The sequence below is a fragment of the Diceros bicornis genome, chromosome X (genome assembly GCF_020826845.1).
Source record: "Diceros bicornis minor isolate mBicDic1 chromosome X, mDicBic1.mat.cur, whole genome shotgun sequence".
In the NCBI taxonomy this organism is placed as follows: domain Eukaryota; kingdom Metazoa; phylum Chordata; class Mammalia; order Perissodactyla; family Rhinocerotidae; genus Diceros; species Diceros bicornis.
In genome coordinates, this window is record NC_080781.1 from 118,701,711 (window position 1) to 118,721,371 (window position 19,661).

The 19,661-nt window shown below is 50.2% G+C and overlaps 1 protein-coding gene across 5 annotated transcripts in view; it reads left to right on the forward strand.

The window, feature by feature from the left end:
• The first annotated feature begins 3,900 nt into the window (after window positions 1–3,900).
• Window positions 3,901–19,661, forward strand: part of BCORL1 (BCL6 corepressor like 1) — a 59,777-nt gene continuing 44,016 nt past the window's right edge. For 2 of the 5 annotated variants that reach the window (XM_058536701.1, XM_058536705.1), the window contains exons 1-2: window positions 3,901–4,213; window positions 4,559–4,638. The gene's annotated coding sequence lies outside the window, so the exon portion shown is untranslated. Of the gene's footprint in view, window positions 4,214–4,558; window positions 4,639–5,509; window positions 5,776–19,661 lie in introns of those variants that run through there. The other 3 variants (XM_058536703.1, XM_058536702.1, XM_058536704.1) reach the window with 3 other exon arrangements.

Consider the following 19,661-nt stretch of genomic DNA (forward strand, 5'->3'; position numbering starts at 1 on the left):
CTCCCCTGGTCCACTTTTACCTGGAGTGACTTAGAATGAGCCCTTTGGCAGTCCTGAGACACTGAGTTCCAAACCTGACTTTACCTCCAACTGACCGGGGTGCAGGGGATGAAAGGATGACCAGCAGCTGCAAATTTGCTTCACTCTAAAACTCTAAAGATCTAAATCACTGGGATTTTTGTTGTTGTTGTTGTAGGGCTGGGCTGTTTTACCAGAGAGACAAGGCCTCTGATGGCATAACAAAGCAGAGAATTGAAGCAATTATCCTATGAATTTAGTCAGAGGTTGGTTTGGGGCCTAAATTACCCTGGGACTCCTAAATGCCCTGTTTTGTCTGGTAAGCTTCAGGAGGGCAGGACACAGGCTGGTGTCACCCCTAGGTCTCTGTGCTACACGTAGGGAGGTTAGTGATGCTGATGCTGATAATAATAACTTTTGCATGAGTCCAGTAGTTTACAGTGTACAAAATTCTTTCCCATCCATTATCTCATTTGATGCTCAGGGTTGTCCCTGTGAGGGAGGTAGGACAGGTGCATTGGTTTTCATATTTTAGAGTGGGGGAAGACCCCAAACACAGCACCTGGCATCAGGCTGACACTACTCAAATGTTAGGGCTTGCCTGAGGTCCCACTGCTAGCTATTGACAAGACAGGACTAGGATCTGGTTCTTAGAATTCCCCAAACAATCCTCTTTCCATTACATCAAGCTGCCTCTCAGAGAGTCCAGGCCCAGGCCAGTAGCTGTTATTGATGGGAGAAACAATTAGAAAAAAATCTGCCCGAAAAGGAATATTTTGGCATTAAATGGAGGCACTGTACCATATTGAAAAGAACTCTGGATGCAGAGTCGGGACTACTGGGGTTGAATCCTGGCTCAGGAACTCACTAGGCATGTGACCTTGAGCAAGTCACTTGTAGACGTTCATAGACTCAGTTTCCTCAATTACAAAATCAAGAGTTGTAGTGAGAAACAAATTAAATAACACAAGTGAAAGGGCTTTGTAAACACTCCGATGTTGTACAAAGGTAAGGTATTATTATTATGATTATGTTGTGGTTCTAGCCTCAGATAAAATAATCATTAATATCTACATTCTTTACAAGGTTTCCCACAGCTCTCCCCACCCTGTTCCTTGGTTTCCCATCATGTCCTGTAGGGCAGGAAGCATGGCCCCCAACAGGAAAGGGCTCAGAGAAGCTAGAGCTTCAGCCAGGAAATAACCATCTTGCCCCAACCTTCATTTCGCCAGATAAATGAGGCAGCCAAATGGTGAGACACAGACGAGTGGGAACGGAGGTGTCCAGAATCCATTTCAGCCTCGAACCAAGGAGCAAAGTAGCCCTAAGGCCCTAAATGCTTTAAGAGAAGTGGAGATTTAGTAATTACCAGATTAATTAAAATCAGTGAAGACAGCCAACTTAACAAAGCAGAATTGGTGGGGCCTGCATTATCAGGCCCAATAGAGGCAATCCGCCCCTTAATAATGAGGTCATTTGTTGATTAGCTTAAACAAATCATTTCCAAATCTTCACTTTCCCTTGATGCAACTTAGGCCAAACATTTTTTAAGGTGTGTGTGTGGGGTGCATGGCAGGATGGGAGTGGTCAACTAAAGCAGCTAGTGAATAGGTTCCCAAAGCAAAGTAAGATGGCAAGCGTTATGTCCATGTTTCTGGCAATAGATTTTGAGGTTGGTAAGGACAAGCAACAGGGGTCATAGAACACCAGGCCTCAGACAACAGCAAAGCCACTGCAGCCTTAGTGGGTTGCCCTCCTCTTCAATATTCACACGCATCCTTCAAACCAGGTGAGGGAGACATACCAGACAAGTCTCAACTGCCATCTCTAAAGTCCTTCCAAAGGAGAGAAGACACCCCAGAGCTTAGAAATGGAACCTCTGGGCCTAGGACAAAGGAGAGGGGTGGGGAGGAGGAGGAGGAAGACATTAATCCAGCAGGGCTTCCTTCTAGTCCAAATGACCTTCTAGCTTCCTTAGTATAGATAAATATATAATAAATAATATCAATATATGTGCACATAAAGATTTTTTTCAAATTCCTGCTATTCATTTCACATTCCGTTTCCAAAGCCCTGAACCCTCCAGGAACTGCCGGGCACCTCCCCTAATACCCTCTAGGCTGAGGCGATGCCTTTGAAGTTCCCACCACGGGCTCAGGGTTGGAGCTGCTAAGAAACACCCTAACACTAAAAGCAAGTCAGCCGGCAGCTTCAGCTCCTTGGCTAGCTGCTCTCCTCCTCAGAGTTAATGTAAAGTCATCAGAGTTCCAGTGTGGACCGCAGGCTTCTCAGCCCTTCAGTCCCGGGGATGGCCGGGGATGTAAACACATGCGAGGATTTATTCCTTTGGCCAGGCGGGGAGTCGTTAGGGTAAAGGGTAAGGGTCAAGGGGCTCGGTTTGGTGACTGAGGAGCTCGGAGAAAGCGGTCAGAAGCCGTCTTCTTCGAGCCAGGTTTTCGGCCTGAGTTGTGCAGGCTTCCCCCTTTACAGACCTTTCGTCCCCCTCCTCCTCCTTCCTCCCTTGGGCCTCTCGCCCCCGCCCCCCTACCCCCACCCCAGATGCCTCCACGCCCAGGCCGGGGGTTGCAGTTTGAGGGCGGCCCAGGAGGTTTGCAGCCTGAGAGGTTGCCACGAAGGGTGGGCCGCTCGGGAGACGCGAGGCGAGGCGGCGAGCCCCGGCATTTTCCCTTCCCCAGCACCTGTCCCACTTCGGCGCCGGGGCTGGGGCTGCGCCCGCGGGCGGCCTCGGTGCCCGAGCGCCAGAGCAATGCACCGAGGTCGCCCGGGTTAGGGAAGTGGGGGGTCGGGGGAGGGGCGGGGCGTCCGCTGGGGGCGCCCCCCCTGGCTTGCGAGACCCTACGCCCCCCCATACACTGAGGCTAAACGGAGAGAGAGTCACACATAAAGCACGAGCAAAAACGCTCGCTCTCCGACCCCGAGCAGCGTTGCTCGCCCCCCCTTCCTGGAGCCGGGGGCTGGCGGGGGAAGGTGGCTCCGTTCTTCCCCCGTGGCCAGTGCGGGGTCTGCGGCTGCCCGGCGAGGTTCCGGCTTCCCCGGGGCTGGCAGGGGGAGCCCCGAGAACTGCAGGCCCGCCCCCCCTTCCTCCTCCTCCTTCCCCTCCTCCCCCACGTGTCCTCCCGGAGCCCAGCGGCCTGATCCCAGCACCCCCCGCCACCTCCCTCCTCCTCCCGCTGCGCCCGCTTCCCCGGCGGCGTGGAGAAGAGCAAAGTTGCGACAGTGGCCGGGGGGCTCTGCCCAGGTGAAGGGGGCGCCGTGGGTGGGTGGGTGGGGACAGCGCGGCCCTGCGGTGGGGGCGGAGGAAAGATAAAGAAACTTGCTTTCTGCGGCCCCCACCCCGCGCGGGTTCGAATCTTGCGTGGACCAAGCCCTCGTGGCGAGACGCGGCAAAGCCGCCGGGACCGAGGCCGGCACCGGGATCCGGACCCGTACCGCGCGCCTGGGCCGGCTCGGCGGGCGCAGGCAGCGGGCCAGGCCAGCACCCAGGCAAGGGCGGAGTGGGTGGCCGCACACCGGACCGAACCGGGGACTCCGGTGGCCTGGGCGCGGGCCGAACCCGGACCGGGCCGAGTTGGGTGGCGAAGTAGGACGTGGATTCGGGGGCGGGGCGCGGCGGGAGGGGGAAACCAGGCCCTGCCGGACTGGCCTGGGCGTGGGGGCGGGGGGCGAGTTCGGGGCACTTGCTGGGCTCGGGACCGAGCGGTAGGGCGGGGCGGCGCTAGGGGCTGGGCCGGACCAGCGGGGAGAGGGCGAGGGGAGGGGGAGCCGGGGGTGGAGTAGGGGCGTGGAGTTGCGAGCGGGGTCTGGCCTCGGCCGGGGGCGAAGGTAGATCGGCGGGGCCGCCAGCGGAGGGAGGGAGGCCCGCGGCAGCGCGGCGGAGGCGAAGGCCAGCTTCCGCGGAGTTTGTGCCCAGGCTTCCCGGGCTCCGGCCGCCTCACGCGCACAAATGGGGCTAGGGGACAGACTGGTAAGCAACTACGAGTGTTAGACGGTGTTCGGCGGCGATTCCGGGAAAAGCGAGGAAAGACACCGTCTGCAATTATGCCGCACCCCCCACCCACCTCTTAGCATCTGGATTCTGCTCTCAGGGGGCCTCGGACCCTCCCCGCCAAACCCTTTCACTCTGCAGCTCTCCCACCGCCTACCCCGCTTCCTCGACCATCTGACTCTCCTAGGGGTATGTGTTTGGGGGTGGACGACGGCGGGGGGGGGTATACTTTCTCTCCCGCGGCGGCAGCCTAGTTCGTATCTTATTCCTACATGGAGCGTCGCTTCGAGTCGCGTGGACATTGGGGTTTAGATAATCTACCCCCCACTAACGCCCCCCCCAAGCGATTTGATGGCTTTTAAGGAAAGGGACGAATCCCTGGATTTCCACACCTGGGATGAGGTTTGAGGATTGGGATTCACCCCCAGCTCACTTCCACTACCAACCCCTCTTTCCTTGTGAGCCATTTCCACGGGGATCCGAACTTGGAGGGGGAGAACGGGAGTATTAATGTGCTTCTCTATCTCTACACAGGGTCGGCGTGGCCAAGGACGGCTAGTCTCGGAGGGAAAGTAGCCACCAGTCCAACTCAGGTCGCCCCCATTATTTCTTCGGTGAGGGGGGCAAAGCTAAGAAGGGGATACTGGTGGGAAGGGGCCTTGTATAAGGGAGGGGGCTGGGTAGTCGACCCCGGAGGGACTCCGTTTCTTGGCGGGGAGGGAGACACGAGCCCCGGCTTCAGGGGAGGGGTTCCGGGGAGGGAGATGGGGGGGTGGCGACGACGGGTGGGGGGGGGCGGGAAGAAGGGGGGAGTCACGCCCTGCTAGCAAGAGGAGCCTCCCTCAGGCCCCTGGGAGAGGGGGACTGAATGCGTCTGCTCTGTGCTGCCCAGCAGGGAAGATCTGGGGTCTCCGGGTTTGCACACTAGATCGGGCACCAGTGGCCTGAGAAAGTCAGGTTGGGGCATAAGGTGGAGAGCGTTGGAAGAAAGAGAGAGAAACCCCTGGCCGTGGCGCACTAATCTTTTTCCCTTCCTCAACCTCCCCCTTCGAGGGGCGTCGATCCGGGGGGGGGGCGTGGGGCTCTTGCAGTCCCTCGGATTGAGCGCCTCCGCCTCTCCTGGGAGTCTAGCTTTTTGCCTGGCTTGCTGCAGCCAACGCTGCCTCCCTCTCCGGAATCCGCTCGGTCCTCGCAGCGATCCCCTCCTCCCCTCCCCTCCCAGTGTCACCGGGGCTGCTTGGCTCTGCCCCCTTCGCCGCCGCTTGCTCCCTGCTTTCGTCCCTCCCTCTCGCTCCCTCCCTCCCTTCGCCTCCTCCTCCCCATTCCTCCCCCCCACCGGGCAGGCGGCATTCTGGGAGTTGTAGTCCCACGGAGCGGGGGCTGGCGCCGCCCGCGGACCTGGCCGGACTCCACTTCCCGTCGAGCCCTGCGACCGGCACCCACTCCACCAGGCTTCGCTCGCACACACAGACACACACACACACCGCTCTCCCCCTCACTCTTTCGCTCGCCGCGGCTGCTGCCAGTGTGTGGCTCTGTCTCTCCTCCGCTTTGCCGAGCCCTCCCTTCTTCCTCTCAGTTCCTAGAGTCCGACCGCCGCCGCCGCCGAGAGAGGAGAAGGAGGTCGGTGGCGATAAGGGGCGGAGGGGGGCATCAGATCGGAGCAGTATTAGGCGGGTGGCGGCTCAGACGGGGTAAGAGGGAGCCCGGGTGGCGGCCTGAACCTCCCCGCGGAGCCGACCCGGGAACAGGTGCGTCTTTTTTTTCTCTCCCCCAACCCCTCCACCCCTTTTGACTCCCCGGCTTTCTCGTATCCCCCACCCGCTTCTTTCTATCTTAAACCTTTCCCCAACGCTGTCCCTTCTTCGCCCCGCAGCCGTGCTGCTTGCCCCCCGGGGGCGCCGTCCTCTTCGTGTCCCCGGACGTAGCGCTCCCTGGAGCTCGCTCTGTCCTCGCCCCTCCCTTCGGGACAGCTCCCCTCCACTTCCCACCTTCGTACCCCATCCTTGCCCTGCCCTACCCCCTCTTCACCCCCTTCTCCCTTAGCCAGGTGAGACTTGTTCGCCACGATCCGAGACTCTTCTTCCTGGCTGGGCGGGGGTCTCCATGGAAACGGGGGTCGGGTTGATCCTGGGCGAGGGGGACCATTGGAATTACCCCACTTCTCAGAAAGGGAGGTGGAGGCTACGGTCTTGTTAACTACCTGACCCCAACCCCCTGATCCAAGGATCCGACGATCCGAAGGGAGGCTGGCCAGCAGGGCAGGGCGAGAAAGGGCTTGTTTTTTTTTGGGGGGGGGGCTGTCCGTGATGAAGTCTTGAAGAGACTGGGAGAAAATACCCTCCAACCTCAGAGGGGAGGTGCGACGGGTGCTCTTCAGGGCTGCTTTCTCCCCGGTGTCGGGGTGCAGGAACCGTAGGGTAAGGGGTACCCCTAGGTGGCGGCGGGGCCTGGGTTCGGGAGTGGGAGTGCTGTGTTGGGGGCAGGGGCAATTATCCGAGTCCCTGGAAAAAAGGCGGGGGGTGACTTCGGAGCACCCTGGCTCCGCTGCCCTCGCTCTAGGGGCGGGGGTCGCCGGGCCGGGCACGGCCGGGAGGGGGCTTAAATTGAAGGAGGATGAGATCGGGGGCAATTCATACTAGCCCCGGCAAGCCGGGGGTTGATCCGGCGTGCAAGCTCTCCACCCGCTTCGCGCCAGGCCTGGAGGCAAGGGGTCTGAGAGAGAAGCCGAGGACTGGAAGGAAGGAGGCTCCAGTTACGAGGCCGGGTTTCGGGATCGGGGGCAATCCCCCAGCCCTTGGAGAAGGAGGGAGAGGGATGGCCGCGAACCCCAGGGCTCCCCCACCCCGGGTCCTAAGGGGCGTGAGGAACGGACAGCAGGCCCAGCGGAGCTGGATTCGAGCGGATCACGGCTGGGGAGTAGGGGGGCTTCGTGGTGGGCTTCGGGGGAAGCAGTCCGGCGGCGGGGCGGGCGGGCGGGGCGTGGGGCTCCGGCGGGCGGCGGGGCGGGGCCGGGGCGGCGCTGCTGCCGCCGCCACCGCCGCCGCTGCCGCTGCTGCTCCTGCTGGGGCCGCCGCAGCCGTTGCTGCCGCCGCCGCCGCCGCCGCTTCTGGGCGGGGAACGGAGGCCAAAGGGAGTCCCGTGCCGGGGCAGAGGGCGCAGGCGGCGCGCGGTGGGGAGGGGGCCGTCCTGGGGGCGGGGGCAGGCGGGGGGTGGAGCCCCCGACGGGGGGCGGTACATGCCGGGACGACGACGACGAAGAGCCCCGGGGGCCGGGTGCATGGAGGACGAGGTGCTGGGAGAAGGAAGGGGAGGTGGGTCCCGCGACGGGCCTCGTGGGCTTGGCTCCTCGAGGTTCTGCTTCGGGACGGAGCCCTGCAGGGGCGCCCAGAGGCCCAAGAAGGGAGAGGGGGGTGAACTGGACGGTGGAGGGGGCTCTCCTCGCCGGGGTCCCGCCGAGAGGAAGGCTGGGCCAGAGGGACGTCCGGGGCAAGGCTGGGAGGAGCCGGCCGCACCTCGGCTGGGGATTTCGCGTTATGGAGGTGCGGGAGACTGTTGTAGGGAAAGATGTGGTCGAGGGGAAAGGCGGGAGGGAAGCACACTGCAAACCCGGGAGGCCAACAGCACAGGCCGGTGGGGGTGCCCTTCTATTCCGCCAGCACCTCCCCCTTCCCCCAGTGGAAGCACTATGTTTTTGTTTTATTGTTTTGAAATTTTCAATGTTGGTTGTACAAAGCTGTCGATGTGGTGATACTTATTCATTCTTGGTGTCTCCTAGAGTAGACGGTAAGGACAGGCGTCCCTTGGGGGGCATGCGTCTAGCCCAAGGTTTAGGGGCTCTTTACGCGAGTGTGGGAAGGGGGCCCGGTAACTTCGTGCGACAGCTGAATACTCTCAAGGCAGTTTGGAGGTCCTCCCCGTGGCACAGAGGTGGAGTACAACTGGAAAAATTTTTGGCGAGACTTCTGAGGGTGCAGTTGTAGGTTAGCTACCTTGGTTAGCACCATGGTTCTTTCAACTTAGAAAGCTGTTTCTCCAAGTCACGCTGCTGAAACGCTTCTTGGGGAAATGAACGGAGGGATGTATTTGGGGTTGCAAGTGAATTAGGTTGATAATAAAATTCCAAGGTTGGAAGGGACTTTAAAGGTCATCTAGTTCTGTGTTTACTTGTCTTCTCCTTGAATGTTGGGATAGAGGGAGCTTATTTTGGAGGAGATGGTAGGCAGCACAATGGAGCAGAGTTTAGGGGTACTCAAATTGGATGGTGATGTCACCTTGTGGTACTGAAGAGGACAGTATGCAGGAAAGAAATTTGGAGGATTCCACTGGGGATTAAATTGGGGCTACCTAATTCCAAGAATCATCCAGAGGCTCCAAATAGAAGCAAAAGGTTGGGGGAGGAACCTGTAAAATTTTGATCGAGAAGCAAAGTTACTAGGAAAGACTGGGGGAGCTAGGAGGAGCAGGGGGCTTGGTGACTCAAGAGAATCTGAAGGTTGATAGAGTTTAGGATGGACATGGGGACATGGCGGTTTGACTATGCCATGTGGATGTTGACAGGCAGACTCATCTTCTGATAAGGCAACTGAGGCGGCTGCCCTTGGAGTGGATGTGGGGGAGAAAGGCACAGGCCATGGGGCACAGAGTCTTATTCAAATTGATTTGAAGAGGGCTGACCCTGTTACCAGCTTTGCAGCAAGGGTAGGTAGGTTTCTTTCCGTTCTGGCTCTGAGAAGTCATTGATGAAGGAAGGAGAGGGAACTCTGATGTCTGGGTTAAGGAGGACCAGTTCTTGGAATAGGCTGTAAGGAAAAGATGGCAAATCATTGGGATATGGCAGAGGGAAGCTAAGTTGCTGGCAAGCTCTGCTGACAGAATCTGGATTGGACAGAGTGGAGGGTAGTTCCAGAAGAAATGGTGGCTGCACCAAGGACACTAGTAGATTCAGCTGTTTTGATTTATCAGGAGAGAGTAGGGAGGGAGGGAGGATCTCTTTCTTTCTCAGTGGCTGTAGACTTTCTTGGGAAGCAAAGGGGTTTCCTCGAGGGGTCTCTGCTTTATTCATGCTCCAGTTCACTACATAGGAAAAAAAATGTTTAGTACAGGTGGCAGAGGATCTCAAGACCTGGTGAGTCTGGATTATGGGCTTTAGAGAGGGGCTTGTTTTAGGGGAACAAAATTATGGGGGAAAAGGACTTAAATTCTAAAAAGAAGAAAGGCGAAAAGAGAAGTCAGGAAGAGGGTTGGTTGGGAAGTGAAGGGGGAAGAAAGGTGAACATCACTGGTCCCGTGTTAGGGTCAACAGAGGAAAAAGTGGAGCCTTGAAATCTCCAGGATAATGTTTTCCAGAGTGAAGTTTGAAGAACCTTTAAGACTCTTTACACTTTCATGCTAGAATCACTAAGGTTGGGGCAAGAGAGAAGGAGGATCTTGGGTAAAAATAGTGTTGGGAGAAACTGGCATTTAGGAAGAAATATAAGCATAGTTACCCATAAGGAAATAGAGAACTTAGAGATAGTATACGGGCTAAAAAATGCAGAACGTGAGAGAAAGAGGGTGGAATAACGAGCCAGAGGAGGAAGCCGTTTACTCAGCTGTCATCTGGAGTTGGTGTGGGGAAGGTAAAAACTTGCCTTTGATAGCCGCTGCCCTGGGAGGGCCCAGGAAGCAGAGGTTAGCTGGGATCCAGGGCTTACATGTCTAAGCAATAATTAGAAAATCTAGACTAAAGTGAGGATACTGAGTGGGGGAAGGAATTCACAGTCCTAAATAGAATGGCCTTGGAAGAAGGAGAAAGTGGTAATACACCAGTTTTTCCAGTCTGTAGGTGGGAGGAATCCTAGATATAGGGAGGTGAATGATGGAAATTCCAGAGTGAACAGGATAAAGAGCAGTGGCCTGAGAGCCTTGGGCCAGAATTGGAGGGTGGGGTGGGGGCATGGAGGAGAGGTGCTAATCAGGAGTTGGACGTCTGGAGTGGCTCATTGATTCTAGGCTGAGCTAAGTTTGAGATGGAATAGAACGGCCACAGGGGCTAGAGAGCTGTTTTCCGGCAACAATCAGCATCTGGGATTGAGAGAGGAGGAGTTTGTGGTTGAGTTGGGTGGGAAAGTTAACACTAGAGTGGAACAGAGAGAACCTTGGGGAAAGTGGGAATTGTTGGGATGAAATAGACACGAAAGGGGAGAAGCCACTGATGATTACCTAAGGGGAAAAGAAGACCCTAGGCCTTTGAGTTTTCAAAAAGAAAGGACATTTCTAATGCTGAAGTTCCAGGTAGGTGTGAGTCTATGCTTGCCAGGAGATTTAGCGTCAGGATGGCCAAAGAGGGAGGTAATAAGAGGTAATGTACCTTTCGGCCACTAGGATGCTAGTACGGGATTTTATATAATCTCACATACGAACTAGGCTTTATTGATGCCAGTTTTTGAATGGTCATCCTTAAAATAATGTAGAAACTGTTCTCTTTCTAAATCATACACTTTCCCACTGTTTATAACTTAAAAGCAGTCTTGTATGATGAAAACTTTCTTTGGTGAACTGAAGTTGAAATCTGGTCAAGAGTAAAATTTAACTCTGTTTCTGTCCCCATAACTCAAATATGCTGTTCTGTTTCCCTCTTTTTTTTATTTTTAAGCAGAAGCTACCCTTTCCCCATAAAACATTAAAAAAATTGATAATTGTTTAAAAAGTGGCGGCAGGCTGCATGTCAAGGTCATATTTTCCCTGGTCAATGAATTGTGATGAATTTGAAGAGAGATGATTTATTATTTGTAAAATGTGGTAATTTTAAGCTTTATTCATGAGAGTATGTGAGGCAGGGAATGTCTTCATTTGGATTTTAAGAAGACCTTAAGCTAAGCGTCCGTGAAGATTTGAGAATACTGAGGGGCAGGAAAAGCTTTGTGTTTCGGTCTTCTTTACCGACTGTCTGCTAAGAAACAAAATTTGGTTACCTCATTGCTAAGGTATGCCTAGAAATCTTAGTGTTAGTGCCATTTAAGGGTACAGTTGAGTTTTGTTATAATGCTGGTGTCCGGGGACAAGGAGAACAAGCAGATTTTCATTTCTCCAAGTTCTGTAGAGAAGTGCACTGTACGTGACTCTCATCCCTGGGATGAGTCACTGCACTCTGTACCTGGATCTGTGAGGTGATTAGGTATCTTATTATGACGAGGCTTTTCTCAATTTAACTTGATTGTACCATGCACAGGTTAGTATCGAGCAGTGGTTCTCAACTTCAGCACCCGTCAGAATTACCTGGAGGGCTTTGTAGACATCATATAGCCTTAGGTTAGAGTCCTCGCTCTTTTACTTCCTACCCATGTGGCAGGAAGCAAGTCACATAACTTTCTTGAGCCTCAGTTTTCTCATCTATAAAAAGGAGAAGATCACCTGAATCTCACAGGGCTATGAGGATTACACAAGATGATGTATATACAGCAGCAGGTCCATAGCAGGTACCCAATAAATGGCATCTATTATTACAATCTAGTTTTTCTTATTCAATTGTATCCTATGATGTTACTTTTTATATCACACTATGGCAAACATGGTAGCAGAATGAAAACCATCAGTAGCCACTGAGCACTCCCCTTATGTCTTGATTCTCTGTGCTCTTTCTCCATATCCCTGTTGTATTAGTACATATTTAGCATTTACAGCGTGGTAGGAAGAAAGCTTGGCTCATCACTGTATTATTGCATCCACCTTTGAGGTGGAAGTAGCAGCTTCTTTAACAGCTGTGCTGTAACACTGCTCAATATTTCGGGGCAGGAACTCAAAGAGTGTATATCCAGTTGAAACTTCAGGGGACATTTTGGGCCATGCTTAAAAAACGACCCAAGCCTAGTTTACTAGGGTGACATTTTAAAAAACCATTGCTTTCTGCAAAGAGCTGCTGTGTTTAATTATGACTGGTCGGGCTTTCCAGCTATCTCTGACATCTGGAATTTCTACAAAAGGTGGTAGATAGAGCCCAAGTCTGGTATGGTTCTATGATAAGGATTTTCATCAGTGATTGGATGGGAGAGAATAACATCTCAAATAGCTCAGGTATCCCCAAAATAAACTTCTGAGCAGAGAAAAACGATGGGCTGTAAAATAGAGTCCCTCTCGGCAGCCGGAGTGGACTTTGGTGCCAGCAATCAGCTGTGCCAATATAAGGAGAGAGTCATAGCAGGCCAATTTAACACAGTAGATCAGTTAACAAATTAATAATTTCTGTTTGACTTTGGAAATGCATTATTATTCTCTACCTGCCCCCCTCCCCAGCAGATTTACCCTCCTATTTATATTCTGCTTAGGCAAATATTAAAATGAGTTGTTCCCTGAACACACATCTACTTTAAGTGGCAGAAGGCAGTCCATAAGTCAGCTAGGTTTAAAAATTATCTGTGGCTAATCCACACTCAGATAATTGGAAGTTGATTTTATTGTTTTGCCCTGGTCCATTTTAAATTTATTTCTGTGATTGTCTTTATCATGGAAGTAAGGAAAAGAAAGAAGAGAAAGTTTATGAGAGAGCAAGGAAGTAAAAGGGATCCATAGACCCAATGCTTTTTACACGAGATTCTTGGTTTCTGTGTGGCAGAGAAAATATTTCAGTTTTCCCAATAGTTTATTAAGTATTTATTGTGTGTGTATTGTGTGCCTAGTGTCATGCTAGACACTATTGGAAGTGTCACACAAAATATTCTTTCTAGCCTTGAGGAATCTATAGACTGGTAGCAGGTTGAGACAAGACTGAGAGTTTGAAATTCTGGGAGCTAATAGTATATATATGTGTGTGTGTGTATATACACATATATATACCTTTGAATGAGCAATATATATAAAATGAGTTGAACCCATAGTCTGGGGTGAGAGAATACAAAAAATAGCTTGATAATGGCCTCTCCAAATATTTGTGTAAGAGGTCCAGGAGACTTTAAAGAAAAAAAGGCCGGGGCCGGCCCCATGGCATAGCAGTTAAGTGCGTGCGCTCCGCTGCTGGCAGCCCAGGGTTCAGATCCCGGGCGCACACTGACGCACCGCTTGTCAGGCCATGCTGTGGTGGCATCCCATATAACATGGAGGAAGATGGGCACAGATGTTAGCTCAGGGCCAGTCTTCCTCAGCATAAAGAGGAGGATTGGCATGGATGTTAGCTCAGGGCTGATCTTCCTCACAAAAAAAGAAAAAGAAAAAGAAAAAAAGGCCAAAGTTTAGTCAGGAGGAATCCTCTTTATATGAAAAATTCCATATCATGAATGTAGAAATGGAGACACCTGAGGGCCACTGTCACATTCCATGGCAGGGAGGACACAGAAGCATCACAAAAGGGATTCAAGTCTCAGATTACAATGATTCAATTTTGGAGTGTGAAAGACACGAAATATTCACATGGTCCTGCTGAAGACTGAGACTGAGGACAGCCAACTCTTATTTTTGATCTAGTAGAAGTGAGAAGTGCTCAAAAGATGACCCTAGTTACTTAGGGTGACATTTTGAGGTGGCTTTGTATTTCGAAAAGGACTGGTTAATTTCATGATGGTCGCTTAGGTTTTCTAGATATATGTGACACCTAGAAGTTATACAAAATCTTGTAGATAGATCCTAGGTCTAGTATAAAGCTATGATAATGTGTTTTCCTTAAATGGAGTAAAATTTCCTTACAGCAGGAAATGGAAGTGAGTACTATTTGAATAATAGGAAGAAACTATCATGGCAGTGGTTAGAAAAGCTAAAACGATCTGGTGGCATGAAATGTCAGCGAGAGATGAAAACTTTTGCTTTTGCCTACTTCATTGTTGGAATCGATTACCTTTGGTCCTTTCAAGTGCTTTCATGCTATTCTCAATTTTAAGCAGGGACTAGTTTATTCCCATTTTGCGGATGACATAGTAAATGGACATAGTGAGATGTCTGAGAAATGGGGGCTGAAAATGCTCTCCAGGTTTTCCTGCCAAGTTTAGGTTGTGGCTACTAGAGTCTGTCACTCTTTAAGGGTGTTGCTGCTGTGTGATTAGCTGATTCTGCATGGATTTGGGCAGTTTTTAAACATCAAATTGACTCTGAATGGATGGGGATTCAGCACTAGTGAGGAGATTGGATGGTAATGCTCACTGAAGAGCTCCAGGGAGATCGCAAGCCCTGGCCACTCCATTGAGATGAATGGCTAGCCTCCCAAGGTGACTACTTTGGAGATAACTACATTCATTTGAGTGAGTAAGCTCTCATGTTTTTAGCAGATAGTTAACATTCCTTTGTATCCAGTCTCATAAATGTTTATAGGCAAGGGTTTAAACATGGAGGTACCCAAGGAGTCTATGAAGGTGTCCATGCTAGAGCTGTGTGCAGGCAACTACTTAGCCTTCTTGGTAAATACCAGAATTAATGTATCTGGGAACAGGATGCAACGTCCCTTATAAAACTGATCCCTTGGGGTTAGAACCAGTGGAAATATTTGGATAGAAAAAAAAAAACCCAGGGAAACTAGAAAGTGCTAGAATAGATTTAGTCAGGCAGAAGGTTGGGATGAACAGTGCAAAGGGCCCCTTCCTCCCTTCAATTGCCCAGCAGATTATTTCCAGTTGATTTTGTGTGTGTGTGTTTGTGTGTGGTGGGAGAGGAAGCTGTTTTGCATGAAGGGAAGCAAAGTAAAGTGATTGGGGCATGTATAAGGGAACTCGAGTTTCAGGGAATTATATTTGGCTAATGGGAGGGAAAGAGGAGGAAATATAGATATTGAGGGGAGAACCTGAGGAGAATATTAGAAGACCCTTATATGGGAAATTATTGAATTAGAACCATTTACATTGGGAGAACTTCCTTATTAGGGGGTGAGGTTTGGGATATGTGATTAAGTTGCGAAAACAGGAATGTTAGTCTCCTGTTGAATACACATGGAAGAAGGCAGAGCGACAAGGAGGGTAAGATCTGTGGTAGGGGTTCCATTTGTAAAGCCAGGTACAGTTATCCTTGTTGGGTATGTGTACACTTTCCTATTGAAACAATGATTTTGAGGTGTTCGACCTCTCTCTAAAGGTCCTCCAGTGACTGGGTAGAAGTCATGGCCTTTCACTTTGGCCCTAGGATCTCAATGTCAGTGGTCCCTTGGATCTCCTTGGGAGTGTCTTAGATGCTGCTTTTCCCAAAGTGGGGGAATGGGATAGCCTCTCCTTTGCTTCTGTGAAGTTTGAATGTGAATGCTTCTGTCTTTTTGTGTGTGTGTGTGAGGAGGACTAGCCCTGAGCTAACATCTGATGCCAATCCTCCCCTTTTTTTTTTCTTGAGGAAGATTAGCCCTGAGCTAACATCCGTGCCCATCTTCCTCTACTTTATGTGGGATGCCGCCACAGCATGACTTAACAAGCGGTGTATTGGTGCGTGCCCGGGATACAAACCTGCGGACCCCGGGCCGCCGAAGCAGAGCGCGCGCACTTAACCGCTTGCGCCGCCAGGCTAGCCCCTGAATGCTTCTGTCTTATGGGAGGTTTACCCAGAGCTCTGGATTTTTATTGGAGCAGTAGGTCCCAAAGTTGGTTTTCTTCTCTCATTAGTCATCACTGACCCAACCCTCCTCCTTAAACTGTCGGCAGGCCCCGCCTATCCTCTTGAGGACAGAGTCAGGGCCAGGCTTCAAGATGAATATTTTCCAGCTCTTTCATTTCATTTTTTAAAGTCGTAATTGCTTCCAGGTCACCAGGCAGTGTGAACCAAATGAAGCCTGGAGGAGTACTACCAGATTTAGTTTAATAGAAACCTTCTTAATCTTGAGTTTCTAATTTACTGTCTCGATGGTAGAGTCCAACCATGAAGAAATGGGCAGGTTGCATGCTATGTGTAGAGGGCCTAGTTGTGTCCCATATGTTGCCAGTGCCGATTGTCTTTGGCCACAGAAGGAGCTACGTGATTCTGGGGAACTTGCCTATTGGACGAACACCCTGTCTGGTCATTTTCAAGATTAAAAACTTTTTGAACGATGTCTACCTTGGTAAAAAAACGTTTGTCAGATAGATGCTCTATTACCTCCTTTTGTGTCCTGCTCTTCCTCATATGCACGACGACCATGCTTTTTCTTGTAGTTATTGTGAAATCTGCTTGTTTTGGCATCTTCATTTCAAAACAAAACCAAAAAAGTCTACCCAATTTGTAAAATTTCCTTTGAGATTTTAGTGCTGCCTGGGCCCTATTACCAACTCCACCAAACCCTGACTTGGGCTATAATTTGATATTCTTCCCCTTTTGGTAACATATTCTCCCTAAACTTTTCTAAAATGTCTGTCTTCAGTGCTTCCCCACAGTGTTTCAGTTTGGCCCATGATGGTGAAATATTTCAGGTTCCCCTATTTCATTTTTTCCCTGTTGGTTGTTATATGCCATGGGCTTCTCTTTTATGCCTTTCACACCTGCCCTTGTCTTCTAGCGTTCTTTTTTTCTTTTGGATTTTTTTGGAAAGATCTCTGCTTCATTATGGTTTCGCTTCTACTACCTGCTCGCCCTCCACTTGGCTGCTCTTTTCACCATTTTAAAGTTATTGTTCTCCTATTAGTCCATTTTCTTTTTGGTTTCCCCTATTTCATAGTGTGGTGATTATGTCTGCCTACCTACTCTCTGCTGCCTGCTTGTTGGATCCATTCTCTCGGATCTTGGTCCTTCTATTTCTGTATATATGTGCCTCCTAAATCGAAACATCCTGTTTATTTTTTTTCAGCCACGCTTATCACTTTGGGTTGGTGTAGCATATGCTCTCCTTTGTTCTCACCACGAGTTGGATGTGTCTTTTGAGTTTTTCCCCCCAAAGTGGAGAGAGCTCACAGTGGTCCCATTGCCTTCCAGGCAGTGACCAGCATTTGATTCTGGGGCCATGCAGCTGTTCATTTCTTAACAATTACATGGTTGTGACATCTGGGAAAATCCTGCGAGGTATTTCATATCCTTGTGCCTATGCTTCCGGGGTCACTTGGGATTACCAGGTTTCTTCCAAGTTCCTTTTAGGAACTTCGCCTTTTGCCTTTGATGTGATGATTCCCATCAGAGAGAGAGCGAGAGAGAGAGATTGAGAACGCATGCCACACATGAGTGCGGGTGCTGTGAAAGAAAGCAAGCCGGTACACAAGTGTGTACGCCAGCAGAACCTACCAAGTGTGGCGTGTCTGTGAGGTTTTTCCTTTTTGCTCACCTGCCCTGAGAAGTACTGTACAGTTGAGGGGTTACTCATTTGATTGGACATGATAATAACAGAACAAAACTCTAGGCCTACTGGATCAGAATCTCCAGGGCTGGGACCTATGAATCTGTATTTTGAACAAGCTCCTCAGTGATTCTGGCTTGGGAGACACTGCTATATGTTGGCCATCTTGACGCCTCCTGTCCTATGTGGGCATTGATAACAGCAGTGCCTCTTCAGAAGTTCCCTTTGCTGGCTCTCTGGCTTGCAAGGACCTCTTGCTTCCTTGTGTAGACCACTTAGTGGGAGGACCGATCTTGCCTTCTGTGTAGACCACTTAGCTCGGTACTCTCCTGCCTGTGCTTTCTAACTCTCCCTTCCCTCCTCCACAAAGGGTACTGTTAATTAGTAGCAGTGGGCTTCACACAGGAAGGGGTTCTGCTAGGACAAAAATGATAATGTAAGAGTGGGAGGCTAAGATTTAAACAGATGCTCCATCTTCAGGATCTCGTGAAAATGGGGATATCTGCTATCAGTTTTGCTCTCTAGGTAGTCATAAGATGTGTATTGTGTGGTAATTATTTTGGTTTTTACTTGATTTTATTTTTGTTCTTGTTATTTTGGGGGTTTTGAGGGCCTAAAACCTTCTTTGTCTAGGTGATTAGATTTTATATGTTGTTCTGTTTCCAAATGCCAGGATCCCCCCCACCCGATTTCTGTCCCAGGCCCTAAAAACCTACTAATTCCCTCTAAACAGAACAAAAATTAACCTAAGAGTGAAAAAGCCATGGTGACTGGCTTATATCTGCTGCCTACAAATATTCAGGCAGCAACTAAAACTTGTACTCTGTGTTAAAATTCATCTTTAGTTGAGAATGGCCCCTTCTGTTGCCTTAGTCTTCTAATTCTTCATAAAGAGGAAAAAAGTACCTGGTGTATCAGCCAAATGGCTGAGCTGTTGTTTCTTAAACTGGGATATTCCAAGATATTCTAAGAAACAGTCAAAACTTGATTAAGCAGGATGTTCAGGGAACGGGGTCCTGGTGAACTGACGTGAGGCAGACAGTCAATCCATTTGTCTTACCCCTTGTTGAAATCTTTCTAAAATTATGTGTTAACCCACATAACTGTCTTAGTAATGTTAAAGATAATTTTCAGAAAAAGGTAAAATCATAAGCGTCATACATATAAAAATGAGCATGTGATAAAGATTTTATTTTACTCATTAATCAACAAAGGAACCAGACAGATGTTATAGCCAGTTGAAAGAAAAAGTCCAAAAGCACAAATTTATATGGAGTAAAGGAATTGAATTGCAAATGGAGGCAAAACTGGTTTTTCCACAGTGGGGAGGGAAGTCAATCCAAACTATGGGACAAGACAGAGTTTGCATATCCATCAGTTACCTGCAATTTATAGAGGTGCAAAATAGCTCAAAGACAATGAACCTGGCTGGAATCAGGCAGCTGGGAAGGGTATGCTGTAGACAATGCATAGTTTTTTCATTGAAGGGCAACATTTTTTCTATAGTAAGTAAGCATGATGGACACTTTTTTTTTTTTTTTTTTTGGTTGATTTTGCTTCTTGTAATTTCTCAGGGTCATCACCTCAATTCTCATCCAGGATTCACTTCCACGTAACATGGATTTACTTAGTACTTACTATTTGTAAGACATTGCAGAGGAACCAGAGACAGGAAAGACGGTATTTCTTACCTTAAGTAGCTGTTTATCTGGTGGGAGAGACAGACATGCCATGCCCCCAACTAAGCACATTGCAGAGGAGAATAAGAATCAGTGCTGTGGTAGAGGGAGGAATGTTTCAAGAATATTTGAATGAAATGTTTGAGGGGAACCAGAGAGGGAAGGGTTAACTGACCAGGAGCTGGGGTCGGGCAGATGACATGATGACATTTAAGCTAGGCCTTCAGGGATAAGAGAGGAAGAGGAGGCACAGGAGGGGCCATTTCAGGGTGAAGAAACATCAAAGTCCTGAAACTGGATGGTCTGTTCAGGGACTGGTCAGGAGCCGAGATGGCAAGGGCAGCAGGGAAATGGTAGGATGTGGCCAAAGAGGAGGCAAGGGGAGATTTGAGGCCAGGTCATGGAGGCCCTGAATGCTGTGCTGAGAAATGCAGGCTTGATTCTGAAGACAGAGGGAAGCTATTGAAAGCTTTTGAGGAGGGAGGGGGTGACGTGATCGAACTGGTGCTTTAGAAGATGAATTGATTGTAGAATCAAGAGATTGGAGGCAGAAGGACCAGTTAAGAGGCTATTGTAATATTCTGGGTGAGAAATGATGAGGGTCTGCATCCAGGGTAGTGGCAAGAGGGGTAGAAGGAGAGGATGGAGATGGTATTATTTTGGCTTGACTCCTGATTGGATGTGGGCGGTGGGGGAGAGAAGGAGTTGAAGGCGAGAACGCAGAAATTTCCAGGCTAGAGGATAGTGGTGCTATTAACTAAGATAGGAAACATGCTGGGCG